This window comes from Callorhinus ursinus, unplaced genomic scaffold (assembly GCF_003265705.2).
Source record: "Callorhinus ursinus isolate GAN/ISIS: 27379988/994484 unplaced genomic scaffold, GSC_fseal_2.0 scaffold40, whole genome shotgun sequence".
Classification (NCBI taxonomy): Eukaryota; Metazoa; Chordata; class Mammalia; order Carnivora; family Otariidae; genus Callorhinus; species Callorhinus ursinus.
In genome coordinates this window covers 6,138,952-6,151,114 of record NW_027397102.1, presented here as the reverse complement: position 1 = coordinate 6,151,114, position 12,163 = coordinate 6,138,952, and the positions used below count along the sequence as shown (strand labels likewise).

General features: G+C 37.8%; 1 pseudogene; it reads left to right on the top strand.

The window, feature by feature from the left end:
* The first annotated feature begins 1,242 nt into the window (after window positions 1-1,242).
* LOC112823021 (heat shock cognate 71 kDa protein pseudogene) lies at window positions 1,243-5,801 on the top strand (annotated as a pseudogene).
* The last annotated feature ends 6,362 nt before the right edge of the window (window positions 5,802-12,163 follow it).

Sequence of the window (12,163 nt, the reverse complement as noted above, 5' to 3'; positions counted from 1 at the left end):
GGAATTCAGTCAATAATATTTTAATAGTGATGTAGCAGGACAGATGGTAGCTATACTTATGGTGAACATAACATAATGTATAAACTTGTCAAATCACTAAGTTGTACACCTGAAAATAATATAACACTGTATGTTATGCACAAAAAGAAAAAAAATACCATGTGGTCCAATAAGCTGTTAAAATAAGAAGCAAATGGAAACCAACCTTAAAAATTCCCTGAGCAGACAAAACCTGTATACAAACAAAGCTTACTTTAGTTTATTTTGCAAAATTAACTTGACCTGGGTCATTTCTTGCTTATGCCTCTGGAAATAATAAGCAAAACTTGAACTGTTTCCCAAGCTTGATAAGAGGTAACCACTGACCAATCTTCTGTTATTTAAGAAAAAAAAATTATAATGTAACCAATTACTGTGAAGAATTAAACAGTCACTGCTTTCTCAGTATATAAGATTCTTTATAACAATATATCCCTTAACCTCATTCTGTTTTCATTTGAGAGTTCCCAGTTTGCAAATATTTTTTTGATGTGTGCAAAATAAATTTTTACTAATCACTACCTTGGTGGTTAATTAGTTTTATTTCAGTTATCTCTGATCTTTTGGCATTTTATGGCATCAGAAGTGAGATCAAAAATAGACCCTTGATGACTCCAAAGGCAGGAAGGAAACAGGTGCTGGTAGCCACAGAGCCCATTGAGATCACTGCTTTCTCACAAAACCTGGAATTTGAGTGTAACTCTCTTGGATCTAAGCTCAGCTCTCTTTGCATTTTGAGCTCTCTGATTTGATTGTGCATATATATATATATTTTGTTTGTTGAAGTTTCTTGGTAAGTCATCTTATTCTGTTCAAAAGAGGGGAACATATGATTCCCTGTGTCTGGGGACAACTGTCAAAAAAAAAAAGGGTCAGGGTCACCTGGGTGGCTGAGTCAGTTAAGCATCTGCCTTCAGCTCAGGTTATGACCCTGGGGTCCGGGGATTGAGCCCTGCATCAGGCTCCCTGCTCAGCAGGGTATCTGCTTCTCTCTCTCCCTCTGCCTCTCCTCTTCCCCCTGCCTGTGCTCTCTCTCGCGCGCTCCTGCTTTCTCTCTTTCACTCATGCTCTCTCTCTCAAATAAATAAAATCTTAAAAAAAAAGAGGTCACTCATAGTAAGACATCTTAGGGAATTTAAAGGAAATTATGTGTTCCACCTGGTCTAAGGATCAGGATCTTATACATTTTTGGGAAATGAGAGAATGTTTGAAATTTTAGTGGCCACTTTCGGTAAACATTGATTTAGATAGATACAGCTCAAGTACCTAAAAGAGAGAATTTCAAACTTTTCAGAGACAATAGAATGCATTTTTTGGTTGGTATACAGAAGATTCTAAAAAAACAAAACAAAACAAAACAAAACAAAAAAACAACAAAATGACTCCAACAACATCTTCAAAAGATTCTTACAGCAAGCAAATAAACAATATTTAGGAAAAAAAACCCTCATTGGCCAATTGAACAGGTGACAGACACTAACAGTGTCCATTTATTTAAGTCCATTTTATACCTGAGATATTGTTAAAGGATTTATTTTTTTATTGAAGTATAATTAACATATAGTGTTATAATAGTTTCAGGTATACAATATAATGATTCCAAAATTCCATACATTATTCAGAGCTTATCAAGATAAGTGTACTCTTTTTTTTATTATGTTCAGTTAGTCAGCATATAGTACATCATTAGTTTTTGATGTAGTGTTCAATGATTCATTACTTGCTCTTAATCCCCTTTATCTAATCTCTCATCTCCCTTCCAATTTGTTCTCTCTAATTAATCCTCTTTTCTGTCTGTCTCTTTTTCTGGTATGTTCAGTTTTTCTTTTAATTTTATTTATTTATATTCTTAATTCAAATATAATTAAAATACAGTGTTATATTAGTTTCAGGTGTACAATATAGTGATTCAACAATTCTATACATTACTTGGTGCTCACCATGCATGATAAGCCATACTCTTACCTCTTCACCTATTCACTCATCCCCTCACCCATCTTCCGTCTGGCAACCACCGGTTTCTTTTCTGTATTCAAGATTGTGTTTTTTGGCTTGTCTCTTTTTTCTCTTTGTATGTTTGTTTGTTTGTTTTTTCTGAAATTATACATAGGAGTGAAATAATAATGGTAATTATCTTTCTTTTACTGACTTATTTAACTTAGCGTTATATTCTCAAGGTCGTCCATATTGTTGCAAATGGCAAGATACTACTCTTTTGTCTAACTAATACCCCATTGTGTGTGTATCCATTCATCTCTGCATGGACACTTGGGGCACATCTGTATCTGGGTTAGTGTAAGTAATGCTGCAATAAACATATGGGTTCATATATTCTTTTGAATTAGTATTTTTGTTTTCTATGTGTGAATACCCACTAGTGGAATTACTAGATCATATGGTAATTCTATTTTTAAATTTTGAGGAACTTCCATACTGTTTTCCACAGTAACTGCACCAATTTGCAATCTGCACCAATTTACCAATAGTGCTCAATGGTTCCTTTTACTCCATATCCTTGCCAACACTTGCTATTTCTTGTGTTTTTTTATTTTATCCATTCTAACAGGTATAAAATGATACCTCATTGTAATTTTAACTTGCATTTCCCTGATGATTAGTAATGTTGAGCACTTTTTCATGTGTCTTTTGGCCATCTGTATGTCCCCTGGAAAATATCTATTCAGGTCTTTGCCCCCTTTTAATTGGGTTATTATTATTATTATTATTATTATTAGGTGTCGGGTTGTATATGCTCTTTATCTATTTTGAATATTAACCACTTACCTGATACATCATTTGCAAATGCATTCTTCCATTCACTAGATTGCTTTTCCATTTTGTTTATAGTTTCCTTCACTGTGGAAAGCTATTTATTTTAGTGTAGTCCCAATAATTAATTTTTGCTTTTTTAAAACAAAATATTTATTATTTTAGAGAGAGAGAGAAAGAAAGAGAGAGTGGGGGGAGGGGCAGAGGGAGAGGGAGAGAAAGAATCTCAAGCAGACTCCCCACTGAATGCAGAGCCTGACTTGGGGCTCAATCTCACAACCCTGAGATCATGACCTGAGCTGAAATCAAGAGTTGGACAGAACTGACTGAGCCACCCAGGTACCCCAATTAACTTCAGCTTTTGTTACCCTTGCCAGGGGAAACATATCTAGAAAAATATTTCTATGGCTGAGGTCAAATAAATTACTACCTAAGTTTTCTTATGGGATTTTTATGGTTTCAGATATCATGTTTAAAAGATACACATGCAGTATCTTCTCTGACACAGGCAGCAGCAACTTCTTTCTAGAAATACTCCTTGAGGAAACAAAAACAAATATAAATTCATAGGACAACATCAAAATAAAAAGCTTCTGCACAGCAAAGGAAACTGTCAACAAAACTAAAAGTTGACCTATGGAATGGGGGAAGATATTTGCCAATGGCACATCTGATAAGGAGTTAGTATCCAAAATATATAAAGAACTTATAAAACTAAACACAGAAAACAAATAATTCGATTAAAAATGGGCAGACAATGTGAATAAACATTTCTCCAAAGAAGATATAAAGATGGCCAACAAACACACGAAAAGAAGCTCAGCATCACTCATCATCAGGGAAATGCAAATCAAAATTACAGTGAGATATCACATCACACCTATCAGAATGGCTAAAGTCAACAATACAAGAAACAACAGGTGTTGGTGAGGATGTGCAGAAACGGAAACCCTTTTGCACTGTTAAGAGAATGCAAACTGGTACAGCCAGTGTGGAAAAGAGTATAAGTTAAAAATAGTTCTACCCTCCAATCCAGCAATTGCACTACTATGTATTTACCCAAAGAATATAAAAATACTAATTCAAAGGGATATATGCACCGTGATGTTTATAGCAGCGTTAACTACAATAGTCAAATTATGAAAACAGGCCAAGTATCCATCGACTGAAGAATGGACAAAAAAAAATGGGGTGTATATAGATACAATGGAATATTACTCAGCTATAAAAAATGAAATCTTTCCATTTGAGTTGACATGGATGGAGCTAGCATATATAATTCTAAGTCAAATACATCAGTCAGAGAAAGATAGATACCATATAATTTCATTCATACATGGAATCTCAGAAAAAAAACAAATGAGCAAAGGGGGAAAAAGAGACAGACAAACCAAGAAACAGACTCTTACATATAGAGACCAAACTGATGGTTGCCAGAGAGGAGGAGGATGTGGAGATGGGTTAAATAGGTTATGGGGATTAAGGAGTGCACTTGTGATGAGACCTGGGTGATGTATGGAAGTACTGAATCTCTATATTGTACACCTGAAAGTAATATTATACTGTATGTTGACTAAGTGCAATTAAATAAAAATTTTCAAAAAACTAACAAACAAATAAATACCTAGGAATAAACTTAAGAAAGGAAATGAATGAGCTGTACTCCAAAAAGTATAACACAATGATGAATGCACTTGAAGATGACACAAACAGAAAGACATCCCATACCTATGTATTAGAAAAACCAATGTTGTTAAAATGTCCACACTAGCCAAAGCAATCTACAGATTCAATGCAATTCCTATCAAAATACCAGTAATATTTTTCACAGAACTAGAAAAATAATACTAAAATTTGTACAGAACTACAAAATAGTCTTAAAAGCTGTGAAAGTGCTATGCATACACTTTCTTCCAGCACCCAGACCAGTATTGAGATTGATTCTTTATATGAAGGAATCTACTTCTATACCTCTATTACTCATGCACAGTTTGAAGAATTAAATGCTGACCTGTTCCGTGGCACCTTGGACCCTGTAGAAAAAGTCCTTCGGGATGCCAAGCTAGACAAGTCTCAGATCCATGATATTGATCTGATGGGTGGTTCTACCCATATCCCCAAGATTCAGAAACTTCTACAAGATTTCTTCGATGGAAAAGAACTGAATAAGAGCATCAACCCTGATGAGGCTGTTGTTTATGGTGCAGCTGTCCAGGCAACCATTCTTTCTGGAGAGAGCATTGAAACTGCTGGAGGAGTCATGCCGGTTCTCATCAAGCTGGTAATGGTAATACTACCATTCCTACCAAACAGACACAAACTTTCACTCCCTACTTTGACAACCAGCCTGGTGTGTTTATTCAGGTATATGAAGATGAGCATCCCATGACCAAGGATAAAAACCTACTTGGTAAGTTCAAATTCACAGGCATACCTCCTGCCTCTCATTGTATTCCTCAGATTGAAGTCACTTTTGATATTGAGCTAATGTTATCCTCAATGTCTCTGCTGTGGAGAAGACCACAGGAAAAGAGAATAAGATTACAATCACTAATGACAAGGGCCACTTGAGCAAGGAAGACATTGAGCGCATGGTCCAGGAAGCTAAGAACAAAGCTGAAGATGAGAAACAGCAAGGCAAGGTGTCTTCCAAGAATTCACTTGAATCTTATGCATTCAAAATGAAAGTAACTGTTGAAGATGAAAAACTTCAGGCAAAACCAATGTTGAGGACAAACAGAAGATTCTTGACAAGTGCAATGAAATCATCAACTGGCTTGATAAGAACCAGACTGCAGAGAAGGAAGAATTTGAACATCAGAAAAAGAGCTGGAGAAAGTCTGCAACCTCATCATTACCAAGCTGTACGAGAGTGCAGGGGGCATGCCAGAAGGAATTCCTAGAGGCTTCCCTGGTGGTGGAGCTCCTCCCTCTGGTGGTGCTTCCTCTGTACCCACCATTGAAGAGGTTGATTAAGCCAACCTGAGAATAGGTCTAGCATTATTCCACAAAAAATATTTGAAGGGCCCAAATTTGTAGCAAATTCCATGGCAGTTTTAAAGTTGAGCTGCTATAGTAAACAAACTGGACATTCTTGATGTACTAGAAGGGGGAGGAGCAAGATGACAGAGGAGTAGGAGACCTGGATTTCCTCTGGTCCCAGGAATTCAGCTGGATAGGGATTAAACCATTCTGAACACCTACAAACTCAACGGATCAAAGAAAAGAATAGCAACAACTCTCTGAACAGAAAAGCGACCACTTTCTGGAAGGTAGGATGTGCGGAGAAGTTGAATCTGAGGTGATATTCAGGAAGACAGACAGCGGGGGAGGGGGTCTCTGTTGGCCGCTTCTGGCAAGTGATAGAGCAGCAGAGAATAAAATCGGAAATTTTAGAAGTTGGCTCTGCTGAGGGAAGTCGCTCCAGTGGCTAAGCAGGGGGTGGAACACTTGCTGGGACAGTGTGGTCTCAGGACCCTCAAGGTCATAGAAAGACCGGGGGTGCCTGAATGCAGCAGAGCTCCCAGGTATCAGAGCAGGGAAGCCGGCTGCAGAGATGGAGCTGAGGAGTGGGCTCTCAGCTCGAGGTTGCCATAAACCTTGATCCGCGGCACAGTCGGGCCACTGCTCCTCCAGCAGGGACCCAAAAAGTGGCAGATCCAGGGAGAGTCCCCTTCCTCCCCCTGGAGGAGGGGCACGGGAGTGCACTGCAGGGATCTGCTGGGTTTGGAGACTCCACACGGGGTCCGGTGCCAGAGATAGTAAGGCTCGGTCACAGACAGGGTGAGCACCTAGTGTGGCCAGAGACCAGGGAGATGGGAGTGACTGACTGCTTTTCTCTGGGAGCTGACTGAGGAGTAGGGCCCCTGAGTTCTCAGCTCCTCTGGGGCAGAGATTGGGAGATGCTATTTTCACTCTCATCCTCCAAAGCTGTACGGAAAGCATGCAGGGAACAAAAGCTCCCGAGAGCAAACCCAAGCAGATTATTTAGCCCGGACTGGAAAGGGCTGGGCAATTCCACCTCTGGCAAAGACATTTGGGAACCATGGCAACAGGCACCTCCCCCAGAAGATTAGCAAGAACAGCCAGCCAAGACCAAGTTTACCGATCAATGAGAATGGCAGAACTCCAGCTCTAGGGGATACTGCACATAGAATTCATGGCTTTTTCCCCATGATTCTTTAGTCTTTCAAAGTTAATTTTTTTAACTTTTTTTAAAAAAATTTTCTTTTTCCCTTTTTCAACCAACACCTTATCAATCCCTAATAGACCAAAATATACCCTAAATCTCTAGTATATGGCTTTGTAATAGTCTCCTGCCTGATCACATTGTCTCCCTTTATTTTAAAATCCTCTACTTTCTTTTTTCAACCAACTTCTTACCTTATCAATTCCTTTTATAAAATCATTTATAATTTTCATCTTTACAGTCATATTCCATCCCTTCATCATATCAACCCTTATTTTGTACATATATGTTTTTCTTTCTTTAAAATTTTAGGAGGCACTTTCTTCTAACAGATAAAGCACACTAAAAAATCTAATGTGTGGCACTAATCTATGCACCAGCCTGATCATATTTGATCATATTCTGTTTTTTTTGTTTTGTTTTTGTTTGTTTTTATCTTTCTCTTTCTCTCTTTTTTTTTTCTTTCTTTCCCATTCTTTCCCCCAGTTTCAGGTCTTTTCTGATTTATTTAGTGTATGTTTTCTGGGGATGTTATTACCCTCTTAGCATTTTGTCCTCTCATTCATCTATTCTCCTCTGGACAAAATGACAAGATGGAAAAAATCACCTCAAAAAAAAGAACAAGAGGCAGTACTGACTGCCAGGGACCTAATCAACATGGACATTAGTAAGATGTCAGAACTAGAGTTCAGAATGTTGATTTTAAAGATACTAGCTGGGCTTGAGAAAATCATGGAAGTTATTAGAGAAACCCTTTCTGGAGAAATAAAAGAACTAAAATCTAACCAAGTCGAAATCAAAAAGGCTATTATGAAGGTGCAATAAAAAATGGAGGCTCTAACTGCTAGGATAAATGAGGCAGAAGAGAGAATTAATGATATAGAAGACCAAATGATGGAAAATAAAGAAGCTGAGAAAAAGAGAGATAAGCAACTACTGGATCACGAGGGAAGAAATCGAGAGATAAGTGATACTATAAGACAAAACAACATTAGAATAATTGGGATCCCAGAAGAAGAAGAAAGAGAGAGAAGGGCAGAAGGTATATTAGAGCAAATTATAGCAGAGAACTTCCCTGATTTGGGGAAGGAAACAGACATCAAAATCCAGGAGGCACAGAGAACCCCTCTCAAAATCAATAAAAATAGGCCAACACCCCGACATCTAATAGTAAAACTTACGAGTCTTAGAAACAAAGAGAAAGTCCTGAAAGCAGCTCAGGACAAGAGATCTGTAATCTAAAATGGTAGAAACATTAGTTTGGCAACAGACTTATCCACAGAGACCTGGCAGGCCAGAAAGGACTGGCATGATATATTCAGAGCACTAAATGAGAAAAATATGCAGCCAAGAATACTATAACCAGCTAGACTGTCATTGAAAATAGAAGGAGAGATAAAAAGCTTCCAGGACAAACAAAAACTAAAGGAATTTGTAAACACCAAACCAGCCCTACAAGAAATATTGAAAGGGGAACTCTAAGCAAAGAGAGAGCCTTAAAGTAACATAGACCAGAAAGAAACACAGACAATAGACAGTAACAGTCACCTTACAGGCAATAAAATGGCACTAGATTTATATCTTTCAATAGTTACCCTGAATGTAAATGGGCTAAATGCCCCCAATCAAAAGACACAGGCTCTCAGATTGGATAAAAAAAACAAGACCCATTGACATGCTGTGTGCAAGATACTCATTTTAGACCTAAAGACATCCCCAGATTGAAAGTGAGGGAGTGGAAAACCATTTACCATGATAATGGACACCAAAAGAAAGCTGGGGTGGCAATCCTTATAACAGACAAATTAGATTTTAAACCAAAGAGTGTAATAAGAGATGAGGAAGGACACTATATCCAACTTAAGGGGTCTATCCAACAAGAAGATCTAACAATTGTAAATATCTATGCCCCTAACTTGGGAGCAGCCATTTATATAAGCAAATTAATAACAAAAGCAAAGAAACACATCGACAACAATATAATAATAGTGGGGGACTTTAACACCCCTTTCACAGAAATGGACAGATCAACTAAGCAAAAGATCAACAAGGAAATAAAGACTTTAAATGACACACTGGACCAAATGGATGTCACAGATATATTCAGAACATTCCATCCCAAAGCAACAGAATACACATTCTTCTCCACTGCCCATGGAACATTCTCTAGAATAGATCACATCCTAGGTCACAAATCATGTCTCAACTGGTACCAAAAGATTGGGATCACTCCCTGCATATTTTCAGAACACAATGCTTTGAAACTAGAACTCAATCACAAGAGGAAAGTCGGAAAGAACTCAAATACATGGAGGCTAAAGCGCATCTTACTAAAGAATGAATGGGTCAACCAGGAAATTAAAGAAGAATTTAAAAAATTCATGGAAACCAATGAAAATGAAAACACAACTGCTCAAAATCTTTGGGATGCAGCAAAGCGAGTCCTAAGAGGAAAGTATATAGCAATACAAGCCTTTCTCAAGAAGCAAGAAAGGTCTCAAATACACAACCTAACCCTACACCTAAAGGAGCTAGAGAAAGAACAGCAAATAAAGCCTAAACCCAGCAGGAGAAGAGAAATAATTAAGATTAGAGCCGAAATCAATGAAATAGAAACCAAAAGAACAGTAGAACAGATCAACGAAACTAGGAGCTGGTTCTTTGAAAGAATTAACAAGATTGATAAACCCCTGGCCAGACTTATAAAAAAAAAAAGAGAGAGAGAAATGACCCAATTCAACAAAATCATGAATGAAAGAGGAGAGATCACAACCAACACCAAAGAAATACAAACAATTATAAGAACATATTATGAGCAACTATATGCCAGCAAATTAAACAACCTGGAAGAAATGGATGCATTCCTAGAGATGTATCAACTACCAAAACTGAACCAGGAAGAAATAGAAAACCTGAACAGACCGATAACCACTAAGGAAATGGAAGCAGTCATCAGAAATCTCCCAATAAACAAAAGCCCAGGGCCAGATGGCTTCCCAGGGAAATTCTACCAAACATTTAAAGAAAAATTAATACCTATTCTTCTGAAACTCTTCCAAAAAATAGAAATAGAAGGAAAACTTCCAAACTCATTTTATGAGGCTACCATTACCTTGATCCCCAAACCAAAGATCCCATCAAAAAGGAGAATAATAGACCAATATCCTTGATGAACATAGATGCAAAAATTCTCACCAAAATACTAGCCAATAGGATCCAACAGTACATTAAAAAGATTAATCATCACGACCAAGTGGGATTTATTCCTGGACTGCAAGGTTGGTTCAACATCTGCAAATCAATCAATGTGATAAAATACATTAATAAAAGAAAGAACAAGAACCATATGATCCTCTCAATAGATGCAGAAAAAGCATTTGACAAAGTAGAGCATCCTTTCTTGATCAAAACTCTTCAGAGTATAGGGATAGAGGGTACATACCTCAATATCATAAAAGCCACCTATGAAAAACCCACAGCAAATATCATTCTCAATAGGGAAAAACTGAGAGCTTACCCACTAAGGTCAAGAAGACAGCAGGGATGTCCACGCTCACCACTGCTCTTCAACATAGTATTAGAAGTTCTAGGCACAGCTAACAGACAAAAAAAAAAAAAAAGAAAAAAAAACATCCAAATTGGCAAAGAAGTCAAACTCTCACTCTTTTCAGATGATATGATCCTTTATGTGGAAAACCCAAAACACTCCACCGCAAAACTGCTAGAACTCATACAGGAATTCAGTAGTGGAAAGATATAAAATCAATGCCCAGAAATCAGTGGCATTTCTATACACCAACAACAAGACAGAAGAAAGAGAAATTAAGGAGTCAATCCCATTTACAATCACACCCCAAACCATGATATACTTAGGAATAAATCTAACCAAAGAAGCAAAGAATCTGTACTCAGAAAACTATAAAATACTCATGAAAGAAATTGAGGAAGACACAAAGAAGTGGAAAAACGTTTCGTACTCATGGATTGGAAGAACAAATATTGTGATGATGTCAATGCTAGGTAGAGCAATCTACACATCTAACGCAATCCCTATCAAAATACCATCCACTTTTTTCAAAGAAATGGAACAAATAGTCCTAAAATTTGTATGGAACCAGAAGAGACCCCGAATACCCAGAGGAATGTTGAAAAGAAAAGCAAAGCTGGTGGCATCACAATTCCAGATTTCAAGCTCTATTACAAAGCTGTCATCATCAAGACAGTATGGTACTGGCACAAAAACCCACACATCGATCAATGGAACAGAATAGAGAGGCCAGAAATAGACCCTCAACTTTATGGTCAACTAAACTTTGACAAAGCAGGAAACAATGTCCAATGGAGAAAAGACAGTCTCTTCAACAAATGGTGTTGGGAAAATTGGACAGCCACATGCAGAAGAATGAAACTGGACCATTTCCTTACACCACACACAAAAATAGACTCCAAATGGTTGAAAGACCTAAATGTGAGACAGGAGTCCATCAAAATCCTAAAGGAGAACACAGGCAGCAACCTCTTTGACCTCAGCCGCAGCAACTTCTTCCTAGAAACATCGCAAAGGCAAGGGAAGCAAGGGCAAAAATGAACTATTGGGACTTCCAGATAAAAAGCTTTTGCACAGCAAAGGGAACAGTCAACAAAACCAAAAGACAACTGACAGAATGGGAGAAGATATTTGCAAATGACATATCAGATAAAGGGCTAGTATCCAAAATCTATAAAGAACTTCTTAAACTCAACACCCAAAGAACAAATGATCCAATCAAGAAATGGGCAGAAGACATGAACAGACATTTTTCCAAAGAAGACACCCAAATGGCCAAAAGATACATGAAAAAGTGCTCAACATTGCTCGGCATCAGGGAAATCCAAATCAAAACCTCAATGAGATGTCACCTCATACCAGTCAGAATGGCTAAAATTAACAAGTCAGGAAATGACAGATGTTGGTGGGGTTGTGGAGAAAGGGGAGCCCTCCTACACTGTTGGTGGAAATGCAAGCTGGTGCAGCCACTCTTGAAAATAGTATGGAGGTTCCTCAAAAACTTGAAAATAGAACTACCATCTGCTCTAGCAATTGCACTACTGGGTATTTTCCGTAAAGATACAAATATAGGGATCCAAAGGGGTACATGCACTCCGATGTTTATAGCAGCAATGTCC